This window comes from Dipodomys spectabilis, unplaced genomic scaffold (assembly GCF_019054845.1).
Source record: "Dipodomys spectabilis isolate Male_0828 unplaced genomic scaffold, ASM1905484v1 ptg000001l, whole genome shotgun sequence".
Taxonomy (NCBI): Eukaryota; Metazoa; Chordata; class Mammalia; order Rodentia; family Heteromyidae; genus Dipodomys; species Dipodomys spectabilis.
The window spans coordinates 32,221,427-32,239,663 of NW_024870678.1; the positions used below are offsets into that span (position 1 = coordinate 32,221,427).

At 43.7% G+C, this 18,237-nt stretch overlaps 1 protein-coding gene across 1 annotated transcript in view; it reads left to right on the top strand.

The window, feature by feature from the left end:
• Ppp1r14c (protein phosphatase 1 regulatory inhibitor subunit 14C) overlaps window positions 1-7,789 on the top strand; it is an 84,796-nt gene extending 77,007 nt beyond the window's left edge. The window contains exon 5 of the transcript XR_006148589.1: window positions 7,778-7,789. The gene's annotated coding sequence lies outside the window, so the exon portion shown is untranslated. The remainder of the gene's footprint in view (window positions 1-7,777) is intronic.
• Window positions 7,790-18,237: the final 10,448 nt, after the last annotated feature.

Consider the following 18,237-nt stretch of genomic DNA (forward strand, 5'->3'; position numbering starts at 1 on the left):
AGTGCTCTACCACTTGAGCCAAAGAGCTGGGATTACAAAACTCTCATCACTATGTCTAGCTGATTGGTTGAGATAAGATCTTGCTAATTTATTTCACATAGGACTGGCCTCGACACACAATTTTCTCAATCTCTGCCTCCCCAGTAACTGGGAATATAGATAGATGCCACCATACCTGGTCTTAATCTGTACCATCTTTTGATGTACTCAGAAGTATCCCTCATTTTTGACTTTATACAGGTCTTTATTGAGGTCTGGGTCTGGTGTGAGGGCCAGGAGGGACTAACGGTGGGGAAGGAGAGACATTATAACTGGTGTCTGGAGATCATGAGGCTGCTTACAGAATGCTTTAAGTCACTTTTCCCAGCACCCCCACATCTGTAGTCTGCTGCCCAATGACACCGTGAGGTGGGCAGTGTTAGGAAAATGGAGGAGAAAGGAAGGAAACAGGCCGGATTCGATCTTCCACAGATAAGGACTGTTTCTTGAGAGAGAGCTGCGAGGGACACAGCCGTCCTGTGGGCTTGGAGACTGCATCAGAGCTGGGACAGGGGCTGGGTTTTAAGAGGTCTGAGCACGGATGCAGAGATTAATGAAAAAGCCACTAGGGAGGTGTGGGGAGGGCTTTTTGGTTGGGCTCTTGATGGACTGTTTACAGCCAGTCTTAGAGTGATTGCCCTGCTTTGGTGGGTTGCCTGGTATCTGTTTGCACCTGGGAAAACGGGGTGGGAGTCAATCGTTCAGGTAGTATTTTGGAGGGCAACTGAGAAATGTAACATGAATTACTCTCTGATGGAGCAGTTATATTCTCAAAACATGTACATACTACTTGTGTAGATGTCAATGTAGAAGGCTCTTTATTTACACTAGAGAAAATGGGAAGAAATCTGCATTCCTCATTGGAACATGATGTAGTGAGAACATGGGAGTTGACTAACAGAGAAGAGGAAATAACAGATGGAAATGAAATTGGAAAACTATAACACAGAGCTAAGGATAGGTGTGGCCGGCCGGCCCATGAGTGAGCTAGCCATGTATGCAGGGTGGTCAGTGAGTGCTGGCTAATACCTGAGTTCAGAAGGCTGTGCAGTGCAGTTGCAACCTTTCTATGGGGCCCTGCAGAGATGATCCAGCTAGAGGACTCGTTCGCCCAGAGCCCATCTCCTGTGGCTATGCAAAAAGTAGAATGAAACTACAGCACGCAGGGTTGAATAGACCTGGAAAGCAAATTAGTCATCATGGCTGATCATGTGTTTTGGCTCCCATCTTGTAATCTCTGTATATCTTGATATTGGCCCAAAATTAGATGCTAGATTAAACAGACAGTGATTCTGGTATTTTCATCTCAATGTTTCCTCTAGCCACAGAATATTCTATACAATGCAAATATTATGGGCCAAGGACTTGTTCCCAACAATGTCTTGCAAGAGCAGACAGGTAGGGTCTTTATTGTGATTTTTTTGGGTGGGGGGGCCTTCTGGTGAGCTATAGGAGATTGATAAAGTAGAAAGTTTGTCCCAACTTAGCCTGATATCTCAGGTATAGTCCTATCTGTCAACTTAACATTCCCACTGGGTAGAAAGGCTCAAAGGAGCAGTAAATGAGAAAGGGGTTATCACAATACAAGCATCTACAGGAGAAAGGGCACATATTGATTGGCTTGGGAGCATAAGCAGTTGCAAAGAGGTGGTGACAACTCATTTACCAATCAACTAATCAACTCGTCAATAGCAATGGGCTTTGTTATGGTGGTGGGTCAGACATTGCCCCTCACCTCTTGATCCATAAGATGGAAATGCTAGCAAGGCTAACCACCACACATTTATAGATGCTTCTCCACTTACAGTGGAGTGGCGCCCCCATAAATCTGCTGTCAACTGAAAATATTGCAAAAAGTGTTTACCCAACATCATTGCTTAGCTAGCCTACCTTACGTGTGCTTGACACATGTCTGTTAGTTTAGAGTTAGCATAAAGTTAAATTTAATAAATGTAATAGAGAAATGATAGAATGTGAAAACATTTCAGACCCAGAAGCCCTTAACACTCAGCAGTTTACACAGTTTAGAATCTCTGTTTTCACCCCTGCACTCAGTGCTGACTGAGTGGCAGTGCTATCTAGGACTGGACAGTACATAGCCCAGATCTGAATTCATAGCATTCCAAACTCAAAAACATCCCACAATTGTGACTCAATCACCATAAGCAGCTGTGTAAACAGATCCACAGATAAAGCACTTGATGCAGAAAGAACCTGCAGGCAGTTACAGAGCATATGTTCAGTAATGGCCACTCCCCCAAAGCCCTTGCTTTTTCCTCTTCTTCATTCTCCTAGGGTTGTGCCTACAGGTTCTACTTAATCACAGGTGTGACACCGGGAAGGGATGGCCTTCAAGGCTGGAAGCTCATCTTTCCATTAGCTGGGCTGTAAGTACACAGCAAGTTGTTTTTGCTTTCTTGTTATTGTTTGTAATGTATTTGTAAGGTACCATGTGATTTTTTTTTGTTGCTTTGTATGTCCCTCCCCCACGGTATAACCCCTGTGTTCACTGTATTTGATGTTGGTATAATTTGGGGAGGGGAAGGGAAAAACAAGTTGTTTAAATAGGGATACAGGTGGACCCATTGCAACAATGAGATGTACAAGACGCTATGTTGAAAAATGAACTTTACAATTTAGGTGGGGGAAGGGGGGGTGGAGGGGAGTGTAGTTGAGGAGGTGGGAGGGAAGGGATGGTAAGGGAAAAACAAAGGAGGAAGCAACGATGCTTGATTAGAAATGTACTCATTACCTTACTCATGTAACTCTAACCCCTCTGTACAATATTTTCACAATGAAAAACTTATTTTAAAAAAACAAAAGTAGGGCCATAGCATCTGACCTTAGGACCGGTGTTGTATGGGAACTCGATTGGTGAGAATGGAGAAGCCACATTTTGAGAGGTTGAATTGGAAGTGTTTGTTGGAGAGCCAACGGCTGCAGGTGGACTCCTGTCTCAAAGACCTGCAGCCAAGCACAGACCTTGCACAAATCTTTTAAAGACCAAAACCACGTTTGGGGTTTAGATCCAAATCCAACAGAAACAGACCGTATAGGGAAATGGTCTGGTACCAGAAGAACTTTTCATACTGGGGGGTGGGGGATCTGCTTCAAATTTTCTCTATAGGGAGATACTCAGGGGCGAGCGAATCAAACCATTTAGGGAGATAATCAAGGATGAGCATTTTCTGTAGCAAAAGCTCTCCTAAGGCTAAACAGCATGATACCTGCAATTCAATGAACAGCCTCTCTCACATCTAAGCTTTTCAGAGCTGACATGCTTCAGCTCCCAAATTCCATACTTAGAGTCTTTCAAGGGCGTGGAGGGGAAAAAAAGAATAAAAAATTTTTTAAAATCATTGTCATAAACTGACATGTTCCATTGAAAGTCCTTTGTATAACTCCTTATAGACAATGAGAAATCCTTGTTTGTACTTTTCCATATTAAAATGTGATTGTTTCATTTCCCCTTCTTTGGTCTTTCTTAGCTGGGCTGGGGGAAGCTGTTAAACAAGAATCCTAAATCTAACAGTCATCTCAGTGGGCCAAATTACAGGTGGGAAAATGGCCCACTCTGTCTGATATCCAAAGAAGGAGACCGGCATCTAATGAGGCTCACATGTGTCCTGAACTCTTCTCAGGGCCAGTGTTTTAAAACAAAGGACCAGGTTACAGATGATAATCTTTAATTAAACCTGCAGTCGGTGCCTCCAGGGGTTTGTGCTCTTAAATTATGTTCTCCAATTAGCAGAATCCTTCCTCCTGGCCTCCAGGCTTTATTTACTGTTCTAACTATTCTCTGGTAGATGTAAGCTGTTTGATTCTCTCTGGATGCATCTGCAATACAGTCAAGCCCTCCCTTCCTTGTCTCAAACTTTATTCCTTTACTTTCTGAGTGTCTTTCTGCTGAGAGCAGTGAAGACAGTCTGCTCTCTCTTAAACCACCACATCAGGCCTGCACCATCCCCAAACAATCCTTTCTCTGGCTGTGCCCATCTGTCCACAGTGTTTTAATAAACACATTAACCAGAAACTCCTGTCTTATGTTAGAATTCCATTGCTATAAAAAAAAAAAACACTTTTTAAAGGAGGAGGGTCCTGTTTTGGCTCAAAGTTCTAGAGACTTCTCTCCCTGGTCATTTGGGCTCAGTTGCTTTGGGCCTGTGGAGCACAGCACAGTATGTCAAGGCTGCAGAATTACATAGAGAAGGTCAATTTATCTCTTGGTGGCCTGGAACAAAGGCAGAGAGAGAGGAAGGGGCCAGAGCCCTTTAATCCTCTTCAATGGTAGGTACCCCATAAACCAGCTTTCTTCCACTGGGCCCTCTTCCTAAAGCTTCCACCACCTCCCAATAGTGGCCCAGGCTGGTGACCTAGTCTTCAACACACAGGCCTCTGGGAAACATTTAAGAAGGAGGAAGGAAGTGATACCTCTCTTTCAGCCAGAACCAAAAATATCAAAGATCTTCTGGGAAAGGTGGCAGTGGCCCCTTGATCAATTATCTGTCTCCCTTCACCTTAAAGTGATTGCAAAAAGCCACTTGACTTCCCATTTTGTTTCATTTTTAAGTCTTCATTATTCAATAAATAACTTAGACACCAAAAATGTGGAGCTTCTGACCTATGACCCACATGGTACCCTTCAAATACTTTGATTTCCTGGAGCTCTTTAAATTTACTCAGTGGTAATGCTTAAAACCATTATTCTAATAAATTATTTCTGTATGTATAGAAATCCCAGAGAATCTATTTCTATATGTTTAGAAATCCCAGAGAATATTGAAAAGAAGTGATCTATCATGTGCATCCTGCCATACCTAATTACTTATCTACTTACCAACTACCTAGTTGACCTTACACTCAGGAAGTAAACATTATGAATAAAACAGAAGCTGGCTTTATATCCCTTCCCCCACCCTCTCCTCTACCTCCAAAATAGTAACTGCAAGGACAGCCCCCAGAGAAGTGCAAATGTGTTGATTACCTCCTTAACTGATTCAGGATGACCTCAACCCTGAATAGCTTCTACTCTTTTCACCTGAACCTGAGCATCCTCTGAATTAAAAGGAAATGATGGATATTATCTCCCAGCTATACATATCTGGCATTTAGTGACTGATATTATTGTGACATTTTATTGTTTAAAAATGTCTTCACCTCTGTCATCTGATATTGACATTGTTTCCATGAAGTAGGCAAAGCACCTATTGTTATTCAAAACTATTTTGCTATTGTCATCTTGTAGCTGAGAAATTTAAGCTTGAAGAGAATTTCTGAAGAGAATTTTAGACTTTCCAGAAATTTCTGAAGGTGCTGTGCCCCAGTCTTTCACACTAAATGCTATGATTTTTTCAAGTAGACTGTTGATTGGTCAATCAAGAATGCCTGAAGAAATGCAGCCAAAGGACTCACGCATGTGCACATATTTGTTTACATTTGTATGTGTGTAGCTACATATGTCTATATATGTACATATGTGCCCATATTCATGCAATTTATTATGTTAAGGATTTGGCTCATGTGATTATAAGGACTGGCAAGTAAAACAATCTGGGAGCTCTGGCAGTTTTGAGGAAAAGAGAAATTTCCTTTTCCTTTTTGATTTTTGTGCTTACAACCTTAACTGAGTAACATCAGCCCACAAATTGGTTAGTCTCTTGTACTTGGTATCTTTCAGCACCCAACTCTTTGCCTGGCTTATCAGTAACTGTTAAGAAAGTAGATACAAATGTTTTTTATTATCTCACAAATGCTGATCCTAGAATTAACCATACCATAAAACTAGTGATTCCTAGTTGTTTAGAAATGTATTCTAGGGCCAGACTGCTCACAGTCAAACTATATCACCTGTTCCCTATTTTCTCCCTGTACTACCTTAGGTGAGTGACCATACTTATCTGTGCCCCAGTGATCTCATTTGAGAAGTGAGGGTGATACTTCTATCTACCACCTACGGTTGGTTGTTGTGCAAATTAAATGAGTTAAGGTATGTGAAGTACTTAACTCAGCACCTGGCACATAGAAGTACCTAATAAAGCCAGGCCCTAGTGGTTCACACCTGTAATTTTAGCTAGTCAGGATCTGAGGATTGTGCTTCAAAGTCAGCCCAGGCAGGAAAGGCCATGAAACTCTTATCTCCAATTAACCACCAGAAAACCGAACTGGCACTGTTGCTTAAAGTGGGAGAGTGTTAGCCTTGAATAAAAAGAGTTCAGGGATAGTGCCCAGGCCCTGAGTTCAAGCTCCATGACAGGAAAAACAAACAAAAAGAAAGAATACCTAATAAATATTATCTATTATTTCTGTTGCTCACAGGCATCCCTTGTGTCTTTCACCTAGAGCTTCATATTCCTCACTTATAGCATAGCAATTTCAGACTGTTCCAGATTTTTCTCCCCTAAACATTGCTTCAATTCCTAGGTTAGTATTGCTAATTGTGCAGATTGGAATGCTGTTTAAATAATTAATATTGCCTTTGAGAGATAATCCTTCTCAATTAAAATAATTAAGAGTACATTAGTTTGCAGCTACTGTAATGAAGTTCCATGGGCTGGAGGCTAAAACAGTAGACACTGAGTGTTTCCTAGTATGGAAGGCCAAGGTCAAGGTCAAGGTTAAGGTGCTGGCTGGGTGGGTTCCTCTAATGGAGCATGGCTGTCCCTGAGCTACTGGGCTACTATGGAAAGGGCACTGGCTGCCACCGTGTCGCTTCAGATCTTCATGCCCTGTTTCCTCTCTGCATGCTCAATCTGTGTCCCCTAAAACAGACACCAATTAGGTTTGGTAAAGATTCACCATATTGGCGTCATTTGACATGATCTTCTGCAAAGGCACCATTTCCACACAAGGCCCTATTCCTAGATACTAGGATTAGAACTTCCCCATCTTCTGGGAAGATATGATTCAACCCATAGCATTTAGCTTTACGTTGGAGTCAGTGAATCATAAGCTGTACTTCTCTGGTCTCAATGCAGTTCCGCTAGATGATGAGTAACTTCCCAATTCCAACCACATTGTAGTTAGGAGGGGAAGAATGCCAACCAGAGTGACATGGGCGGGCACTGTGCCTGGAACTTTACTATACTATCTTGCAATCTCTTTTTAAACTTGTATGTATTTTTGTGCCTGTGGGGGATAAAGCTGTTGTTTGAACTTAGGTCCTCTGCCATACTATAGGGGGGAATGTGGAGGTTTGCAACATTTGGTCAAGAATAGATTAGATTTCCATTTTGGGAATATCTAAATAATAACAATTAAATAGATTCAATATGTAAATCAAAGTCAGTATTATGGATTAAATAATACTTAGGTATTCCAAAATCCAGTTTGCTCCACTCACTAGAGGAAGAGGGGAAGGTTTATGTTCCCAGGAGTGGGATAGAAAGAAACTGCAGTGATCTAGGGAATCCTCAAGCCTCTGAACCAACTGCTGGGCTCCAGTGTCCTATCCATCAACATTCTCCAAGGACCAGGAAGCTGCCATTGCTAATACTGCTTCCGGGAACCAGGGAACATATTGTTCCAACAACAAACCAGGTATCAAAAGCTATCACCAAACCTGTTGGCTACAAATCTACCTGCAAGCTCTGTCTCACTGTCTACTTCACTCAGCAATTATTTCAAGGCTTCTTGAGTACATCTAGGTGATATTTTCAATTAGAAAGAAGACCCTCCTTAAAGAGTCTGAGCTATTCAGTGTACAATAGAAGAAGAATGAAATAGATACAGAGATAAATAGGTATGGTAATATAAGCTGCACCAAATCAGTGTCTTACTGTTCCTCTGCTCAGTATCTGTTTTGAAAGATCAACACTGGAAATGGACGAGAGAAAATTCTCATTAGCTTCCTGTATGAAGCATACATGATTGAGCATACTGACCTAGAAAGGTCTGAATTCATCCTTTCCTTGACCCCAATCTGCCACTACAGTTTGGAGGAATGCTTTGCTAACCCAGGCTGGGAGAGCCCAAGAGCTCTCCTGCCAATAGCTACTGTTCCTAGCCACAGACAGAATCTTATAGGCCAGGGTAACCTGTTCATCATCCTTTCTCTTCTAGTCTTCTAGACTTGTTTCCTGGCTTTTTTCAGCCCTTCCCCCTCCCTCCCCTCTCCCCCTACTTCACCCAAGTCTGGATAGTCAATAGTAGCTCTCAATAAAATTGAACTTCCTGGAGTGGTGCTGTAGCTTAAGTGGTAGAGCACTCGCCTTGAGCTGAAGAGCTGAGGGACAGCGCTCAGTTCCAGAGTTCAAGCCCCATGACCGACCAAAAAAAATAAAATAAAATAAAATTGAACTTCCCAATCTCCTATGGAGGTTTCTGCACTGAACTGTTTTTTACCAGTGTGTCTGAGTGGTTCTTACCTTCTAAAATCTCACTTCAGGCCCAGATGGCCTGTTCCTGAGTCAGAGAAGCTTTTCCCATGTTAGACTTCCATTTCATGGAAATATTGCCACCGTGCCACCCCCCTCTCCCTCCCCCCCCCCCCCCCCCCCCCCGTCCGCTAATGAGGCATCTGCCCTGTCATTCACTGATCTGAGTTACATACACTATGATACACCCAGGGTCAAGATGGGCTGTCATCTTTCCCATTATGATAGTACTCACTCTGGTTATAGAATATGGAAACACACATCCAATAGGAGGAAAGAGAACACTGTACCCCACAAGTATGGATAGTTCACTTGTTTACTTGATTGCCCAGTTGGTCTTCTGTATCTGCAATGTTTGTGCGAGGGCCCACAAACTCCTTCAGACAACAAAGACACTGCTTGGTAAAACCATCAAGGGCTGACTGGCCACTGGGGAAGTAAGGAAGTGCATTGAATTAATAAGGGCTTTTTGTTCTCAAATGAGTGTGTGGACAAAGGCTGAGCTGACCAGACAGCACCCCTACAGCTCTCCCGACACACTCCCTCACTCTGCCAGTTAGGCACACACCAGCATTCATGGCCATATGGCTGCTTTCTCATTCCCATGGGGAAAATGACTGGCCTGAGCCTGCCTGTCTAACCTGCTGTTGCTTTTGCTCTGGGGGGTGGACAAAAAAGAGTGTTCAAGTCATCACTGCCAGTGAAAACATGTTTGGTGAGGATCCTGGCAGGTTGGTCGGGCTTGAGTGGTGGCAAAAGAGAGCAAAAGCTGCCGGGCAGTTCCTTGGCCCCAGTCCATAGATGAAAGGGCCTAGACTGAGCTTAAATAGAGTCTGCATCTCCCATAGGCACACTGGGAAGCTTCACAGGTAGGTGTGTGTGTGTGTGTGTGTGTGTGTGTGTGTGTGTGTGTGTGTGTGTGTGCGTGCCAGAACTGGGGCTTGAACTCAGGGTCCAGTTGCTATCCCTTAGCTTTTTCTGCTCCAGACTGGCACTCTGTCACTTAAGCCACAGCTCAAATTTTTTTTTTTTGGTGGTTAATTGGAGCTAAGAATCTCCTGGACTTTCCTGCTGGCGCTGGCCTCAAATCTTAATCCTCAGATCTCAGCCTTCTGAGTAGCAAGGATTACAGGTAGAGCCACCAGTGGCCAGTGGCCAGGCAGGTCTTAAAATGTGTCACTCAGAGAACAGATGACTTCTGTTCTCAAGCTTTTCCAGGGACAAGGGAATTCTGCCATGAATGGACTTTGTAGTCCTTCTCTTCGAACCCAGCAGTACAGCCCTATGTGAATGCTCACCGTTGATGAAACGTGGCCACCTCAGCACGTTCATTCTCCTCTCTGCTCCTTCTTTCTGTCCATGCTAAGTCTGCCCTGTGCTTTTCTTTTCATGGCTGGCAAGTCAGAAGCATCCAAGAGACTCACCAGGGCCAGAGAGGCTATCTCTGAAAGGAAACAAGCTGGGGAGAGCAGGGGAACCTCTAAGACTGGAGGTTGGGGGTGGTGGCTGAAGACTGTTGGGGGGGGGCTGCCCAGGACACAGAGAAAAGCAATAAAGCAGAGCTCAGCCTTCCACCTGTTCCTGAGGCCCTGTCACTCAGTCTCTGCTGATTGCTTGATTGTGATCAAAACACATGTATATAGCAGCGTTTCTTCCTTGTCTTAATAGCAAGCAGATTGCAGGCATTTTTTCCTCCACCCCAAATCAAACAGTTAAAGAGAAGGCAAGCAAATGTGTTTGTGGTGGAATGATTTCAGTATTTCTTGATTTGTATTTGTGTTTTTTATGCATGCATAAGAAAAGATGGCTAGAAAAAAAAAAGAAAAGAAAAGATGGCTGGGAGTAAACAGGTCTCAGTGTAAGCTGAAAGCAAGTCCATGGAGAGAAAAGATCGGAACTCACTACAAGACAGTTTGTTCTTACTGCTTCACATTCCCAAGAAAAGAGAGGGAGCAGTTCAACCTGAAGCAGTTTGAAATCCTTCTAGTGATTGATGAGCCGGTGTGATCGATTCCTACCTTCACTACTCCCCTGGGCCCCTTCTTTGATTAATTGATGGATTGGTTATTTCATTAATCAAAATCTGTGCTTAGTGATCTCACCATCTTCTTAAAAAAAAAAAAAGGCCTATTAGCTGGGTGCTGATGGCTCACATCTGTAATCAGGAGGCTGAGAACTGAGGATCCCAGTTCAAAGCCAGCCCAGGCAGGAAAGTCCATGAGACTCTTATCTCCAGTAAACCACTATGTGGCTCAAGTGGTAGAGCACTAGCCTTGAGCTGAAGAGTGCAGGGGCAGTGCCCAGGCCCAGAGTTCAAGCCCATGACTGACCCCCACCCCCACCCCCAAAGAAAAGGCCCATTAAGCAGCCACCAGGGAGAGGAAAAGGCACAGAGAGGAATGGTCAGAGAATACTTAGTGAACTTCATGTCTTTGTCAGTCTTTCAGAAGCATGGTGTGCAATGGGATCGTCAGGGTCCCTTGTCATTGCAGCTGCATAGATCTCAGGTGAGGCCCAGGAAACTGCATTTAACCCTTCTATTTGTGCGGGGGGTGGGGGGATGGGGAGGGTTTGCAGGACATGCTGCAGAAGACCTGCTCTCAAATGATTCCCTACACTTCCATTCTTTTACTAGATGACATCATGTGGAATAAGCTTTCTGTCCAGATTCCCCTTTCCCCTCAGGCACCTATCCTAAACTTTCTGATTTCAGAGTTGTCCATCCCTTTTCCAGGAAAGAATATACTCAAACAATGCTGCTGCTGCTGCTGCTGCTGCTGCTGCTGGCTTGTCCAAAACCTGCTGCTACTCTGAGAGGCAAGTACAGAAGTGCCCAGCTGCTGCCCCAGAGCTGGTGGGGCTGGAAAGCAGCCCTCAGCTTGTATCAAAAGCTGTGTGTAGGCTGGGAAGTGGCTTAGTAGTAGAGTGCTTGCCTAGTGTGCATGAAGTTTGGGTTTAATTCCTCAGTACCACATAAACAGAAAAAGCCAGAAGTGGCGCTGTGGCTCAAGTGGTAGAGTATTAGCCTTGACCAAAAAAAGGAAACTCAGGGACAGTGTGTAGGCCCTAAGTTCAAGCCCTAGGACTGGCAACAAAAAAAGCTCTATCTGTGTGTGTGTGTGTGTGTGTGTGTGTGTGTGTGTGTGTATAAGGTTGTTCTGGTGTTGCGAGACCTTGAAACTTGACTGATACCTACACTAACAGCCAGGAGAAGGAAACAAGTCTGTTATTAACAAGTTTTAAACCATCTTATTGGGCCCACAGCCCCCAAATAGGTCTCAGAACACTTCTTTCCAGTCCTGAGGCTGGGTAGCGGATGGCAGTTGTACCTGGCACCTTATCTTCTCCACCCCCTTCCACAGGCCAAATACTGGGCTCATCGGAGCTTTTTCACACTGGACGCCACTGTGAGAGAAAGGATTTTGGGGATAGAGCAAACACTCACACCACAGTGTCCTGGGTATTCTTCCTATGGAGGAGGAACAAGGGACTGTCAGTATAAATAGAGACACATCCTGGAGCATGGGGGCTCTGTCTTCACAAGTAGATTAATGAATATTGAAAATTGCTATTAAGGCAATGCATTTCTGATTTAAAAAAGGAGACAGTTTGGCCAGATTTTCCCTCCCTGTAGAACACCTGCTTGCTATCCCTTTCCTCATGCTATCATGCCACATAGAGACCCTCACCAGAGCCAGCCTCCAGATCTGAGAGCCAGATCAACTTTTGTTGTTCTTATGTTGCCTGGCCTGTGGTATTGTTATAACAGCACATTATTTCTGAGGCTCAGAACTACTTCAGACCTGTGTGCTCTGTTGTCCTTCCTTTCTTTGTTTTTTTTGTTTGTATTTTTGAGATTTGGGATTATTTTGCCTGAACTGGCCTCATATTTCTGAGCTCCAGTGATCCTCCTTTTTCTTTTTCCTTCTTTTTCCTTCCTTCCTTCCTTCCTTCCTTCCTTCCTTCCTTCCTTCCTTCCTTCCTTCCTTCCTTCCTTCCTTCCTTCTTTCCTTTCTTCCTTCCTTCCTTTCTTTCCTTCCTTCTTTCTCTCTCTCTTCCTTTCTTCTTTCTTTCTTTGTCTCTCTCTTTCTTTCTTCTTCTTCTTTTTTATTTTTTTGGTCGTGGGGCTTGAACTCAGCTCAGGACCAGCGCTCTACCACTTGAGCCACAGTGCCACTTCCAGTTTTCTAGTGCTTTATTGGAGATAAGAGTCTCATGGACTTTCCTGCCCGGGCTGTGTTTGAACTGTGATCCTCAGATCTCAGCTTCCTGAGTAGCTAGGATGACAGGCGTGAGCCACCATCCCCTCTTCCTCTGGCACCTGTTCCTCACTCTGCCCCCAGTTTCTTCAGGAGCAGTGTTCAGGCTGGGCACTGAAAGATTGCTTTGGTGCATGCTCACATGGTCTAGAGGTGCTATGGATGTGAATTATGGCGGTGACAGTGGAATTGAGCTCATCATTCTGGCAACCATCAGGAAGCTAAAATAAGCTTCTCTTAATGGTGGCAGAGCCAGGATTGGCTCTGTTTGCAGTGCTTTGGGTTTTTTATGCCACTGCTGTCTGAGAAGAGGAGGAAGTGCTGCGAACCATGTGGGCAGCTGCAGAAGAAGAGAAAACTGAGGGCTCAGGCTGAGGCCTCACTGCTCCTCCACTGCTCTGGGCAGAGGATGCCGCTTCTATCTCCCCTTCCCCCCAGGAAGAGGAGATTCTCAAAGTACATGATTTTCTAAGGGCCTGACACAATTATCCTTTCATACAAGAGTAGGCCAGTGAGTGTGTCCTCAGGCCAGTGTCTGTTTTTATGAAGCTAAGAATAGCTAAGAATCATTTTTCTGTTCTTAAGTGGCTGGGGAAAACAAATCAAGAATGATGTTTCATGACCTGTAAGAACTAGATGAAACTTCAAGTTTGGTGTCCATCAATAAAGACTTATTGGAGTCATTCCCTCACCTGCTGGTCATGTGCCATAAAAGGGGAGGAGTTGCCAAAGTATCTGTACAATGTGGTCATCATTGTTTTGCTGCTTGATGTTATTATAAATCATAGTGGGCCAACCCTACTATAACCCTATTAAAACTCACAGGTGCCAACCCTACTCTGGTACATCTTTATTGTTTTATTGCCAGGCTATTCCCAAGACTTCAAACCACAAAGGCTGAGAGCATAGGAGTGAATCTGAGGCATTGCCTTCCAACTCAGTAATTGCTGATGGTTTTGGCTAGCAATAGCGAAGTGTGGAATTCTTTGGTTTGCCTGGCTTGCCCTGCTCTCAGTTTTGAACCCATGCTTTAACCACAGTAGAAAGTTGACAATGAGCTGGGATAGGATTAATCTATCCAAATGTATTTAAAAATCATTGATAAGTTGCTTCAAGTATCTATCTGGTGTTCAAGAATTCAAGCCAAGATGGACACCAATGACTCATGTCTATGTTCTTAGCTACTCAGGAGGCTGAGGCTCTTGGTTCGAAGTCAGTCCAGGAAAAAAGTCTGTGAGACTATAATCTCCAATTTACCACCAAAAAAGCCAGAAATGGAGCTGTAGTTCAAGTGGTAGAGTGCCAGCCTTAAACAAAAAGCTAAGGGCAAAAAGCTAAGGGACAGTGCCTAGGCCTTATGTTCAGGCCCTAGTACCAACACACACACACACACACACACACACACACACACACACACACACACACACATTTAATTTGAATGTATACTAACAAGGCAGAATTACTATGGCAAAGCATAGTAGATGTTACTAATGATGCTTTTGTAAATATCCTGGCACTATCTTAGTATGATCTCCCCAGGTGAAGTCAAGGCCCCACCTCTACTCCTGTGCACTGCCTCCCTCATGGGGCTTTGTGTCTGGTTGTCATGGGCCATATTCCTCGTCCTCTACTGGACAGCCAGCCCTTGAGGGACATTGCCCAGTCTATTTCCCGGCAATGTGGATCCAGAGTCTGGAACTGATACTTAGTAATTGCAGAAGAGTGCGCCAGTTATTCCAAACAGCCCCCCAGCAAAGGTTGTATGACTCCAGGACGCTTTTTGGTGATGTTTGGAGAAAGGCATTTACACCCAAGGACCAGTTCAACTCTCTTTTCAGGGCCATCAAGCTGGTATAGCTACAATAACACTGAAGTCCAGGACTCAAGTTCAGCTTGGACTTAGGATGACATCTGTATTCCTGTTCATGAGCAGCCAGAGGAAAGCAATCTTTTTTGGTATTGTGCTTCCTATGGGCTAAGTCCTAAAAAGGAAACAAATTTCTCGAAAAAGAGTGTTGTCTTAGAAACTGATAGGCAGATAGATATAATCATAATGACAGCCAGAATTATTGAGCAAATATCCTGTGGGCCATGCTAGGAGGTATTTCATACTTATGATATTAGTTCTCACAACTCCACACGGTAGGTCATTGTGCTGACCTTCACAAAAAGCCATATGGCTCAAGGCTCAGAAATGAAGCCATTTACTCAACACAGCTGTGAAAGACCTGGACCTAAGTGAGTCTAACTCAACACACGCTATTTCTGGTGATCTACATTGAGTCCCTTCATAAATGTTCTACTTTTTCTGCTTCTGCAATTAGCTGAGCCTAAGAAACTGATGTGAGAAAGGACACCTTATTGGCCAGCAGAACTCAACAGATGGACCAAGGTTCTGTTCTCTTGTCATAAATAAGATTCCATTTTCATAATCTTGCCCGCAAGAGTGCTGACTTAAAATTGTTCCTGTACATTTTCTCGAAGTCTTCTCTGAGATGACTGACTGGTTTCCTGGTTTGAAAAGACACATTTCCCCCCTTCCCCCAACACACACTCTATTTTAACATGTTCTAAAATTGGAATCTGTCTTACAATTGTGTTCATTTCGATTGAAATCAAGTTTCATAAGAGCATCTGAAGATAGTTCTCTATAAACTTGTCTTGGATCGATGGTCCTACCTGTTTGAGTTCAAATTTTCCAGGAAGCATTGCTTTTTTTCATGTGTTTGCCCAGTGCTAGTAAGACTTGCACATCTTCTGCTACATATGTCTGTGGACTGGATTTATTCCTATGTACTCCTGTACTGAAGATACAGCTTGTGGTAGTACAGATTATTTGGAGAACCTCCCAATATTGGCCTTTTTTTCCTCTTTTTTTTCAGTTGTGGGGTTTGAACTCATGGCCTGTGTGCTCTCCTTGGGCTCTTTTTGCTCAAGGCTAGAGCTGTATCACTTGAGCCACAGCTCTATTTCTAGTTTTCTGGTGGTTAATCAGAGATAAGAGTCTCATGGACTTTCCTGCCTGGGCTGGCATTGAATCATCATCTTCAGATCTCAGCCTTCTGAGTGGCTAGGATTATAGGCACAAGCCATCAGCACCTGCCTTTATTTTCCTTTCTTATGTGAAATGAAGATATCTTACAGTAAGAGCCAATAAGAAAGATACAAAGGTATTTTACAGTTCAAGGTCCAATAATAAAATCCAATATTTCTCGAAATCAGATGATAACTTCCAGCAATGTTTCTCATTTATTTATTCATTTTAAACTAAATATAATATTTTATGTGTCCATGGATATCAGTAATTATGATAAATTAATAATAATCAAATGGGGGTTATTAGCGTCTCTACCCCCATCAGACATTTGCCATTTCTAGGTTAGGCCTTCAGACCCTTCTTTTCCAGTTATTTGAAGCTATAGCATAGTAGTTTCTCCAAGGAGATTTTTCTAATGATGAATCAGGCAGGAATGAAAATACATCTCATTTGTCAACTGGGTAAATAATTGGCTAGATTATTTTCAGTCTAGGGAAACACTCAATTTTCTTGGATGCAAGAGGCTTTAGATAAAGTAACTCTGCATTACAACTAGCAAGATTAATGGGTTAAGGAATCACAATTAGAGAGAGGAAGGGAGAGAAGGTGAGGGGAGGGAAAGAGGGGAGAGGAGATGAGAGCAGGGGAGGGGAGAGGGAGGAGTTATGCTTTGGTTTTGAGACAAGGTCTCTCTTTGTAGCTCAGGCTGGCATAGAACTTGTGTAAGTGAAGGCAAGTAAAAAGTCTCAGGCTTCCTAAGGATCTCAGATAGGAGGGAGGACCCCAGAAAGGAAAGGAGGCCTGTGAGAAAATCTCTATGGTTAAGGTGGCTGGGGACACACACACACACACACACACACACACACACACACACACACACACACACACACACACACACACACATTGGACCCCAGCATCATGCATGCAGCTTGTAAAAACTCTAGGAGACTTGGAGGAAGCAAATGTGGTTTTACATGCTAAAGAGGTAACTGTACGGGCTGCGAAGTTGGCTCAGTGGTAGAGTGCTTGCCTTGCATGCGTGAGGCCCTGGGTTGGATTCCTCAGCACCATGTAAGCAGAAAAAAGCCAGAAGTGGCGCTTTGGCTCAAGTGATAGAGAACTAGCCTTGAGCTGAAGAGCTGAGGGACAGTGCCCAGGCCCAGAGTTCAGCCCCCACAATCAACAACAACAACAACAAAAAAGAGGCAACTGGAACTCTGCGCATCAACTTTATCATAACAATAAAAAAAATCTGATATGGTGAGAAAAAAAGAGAGGTCACTGGTAGGCTGGGGCTTCCAGCATAGTCTGGGTTTGTGGCTGGTTGCCAAGGCAACCAACTTTGTGGGTAGAGGGTTAGAACTTTTAGTTCTGTGTGCCATTCCAACCTGACCTCCTAGATCAGACAGAGAGGGTGAAGTCTGAGTTGATCAATGGCCCATGATTCAATAGTGTCTATGTAAGAAATTTCCAGAAAAAAATCACAATCCAAAATTCAGACCCCAAAGAGTGTGGAAAGTCTACCTGCTTCCCTCACACCTTGCCCTGTGTGTCTCTTCTATGCTTCTGAACTTTATTTGTTCCAGCAAATAACCCCAAGTTATAGTCTGGCTGTCAAAAGAAGAGCAGTCTCAGCTTTTCCATTGGTGTGTGTTGTGTGTGTGTGTGTGTGTGTGTGTGTGTGTGTGTGTGTGTGAAAGAGAGAGAGAGAGTGTAAGTGTGTGTTGCTCATGCATTCATGAATGGAGGGGTGGAGCATCTGATGGATTTGTGCCCTTAGCCTGTGGTAGTGTCAGAATTGAGTTGTCGTAGGACAATCAGTGTTGGAGAATTGGTTGGTGTGGGGAAAAGACAAAAACAAAACAAACCCACACATTTGGTTACACAGGTGTTGATGAGTATTGGGATTACAGTAAGGAGAAAACAAAAAGGCTAGGACTAGCCCCATTTGCTCAGGTTGAATTGTGTGAATTTTTGTTGTTCATTCTTGGAATTTTCATTAAAGCACCTTTTACACAGCTTATCTTGTGTTGGTGATTAACGAATGAAGGAAGAGAAGCAATGTCAAAACAGTGAAGTAATGAATCAGGAAGATGAAGGAAGATTGAGAGGAGAAAATTAAGAGGAATTTATTTCTCTGAGAGAGAGAAGAGGAGGTTGGAGAGAAGGAGGGAGGGAGAGAGAGAGAGAGAGAAAGAGAGGGAGGAAAAGAACCAAGAGGAATTTTTTTCTCTGAGACTCCCAGCAGATATAAGACACTGGGCTTCAGAAGGAATATTCGATGGACCCACCCTACTTGGGTGTTAAAGGAGAGGGCCATGTTCTATAGAAAGCCTAAAGAATTGACATCCCAGTAGCAGATGCTTGGATTACATCAGAAGGGTTCTGTGAAATGAAAGAACTTCTATCATGCCACACACATTCCTGCCACGGAAGCCCCAGTTCTGATGGACACCCCCACCCCCAGTCTTGGGCTGAGACCGCCTTTCCTCACACACATCCAGCTGTTCTTCGCCCTCCATCTCAGTGC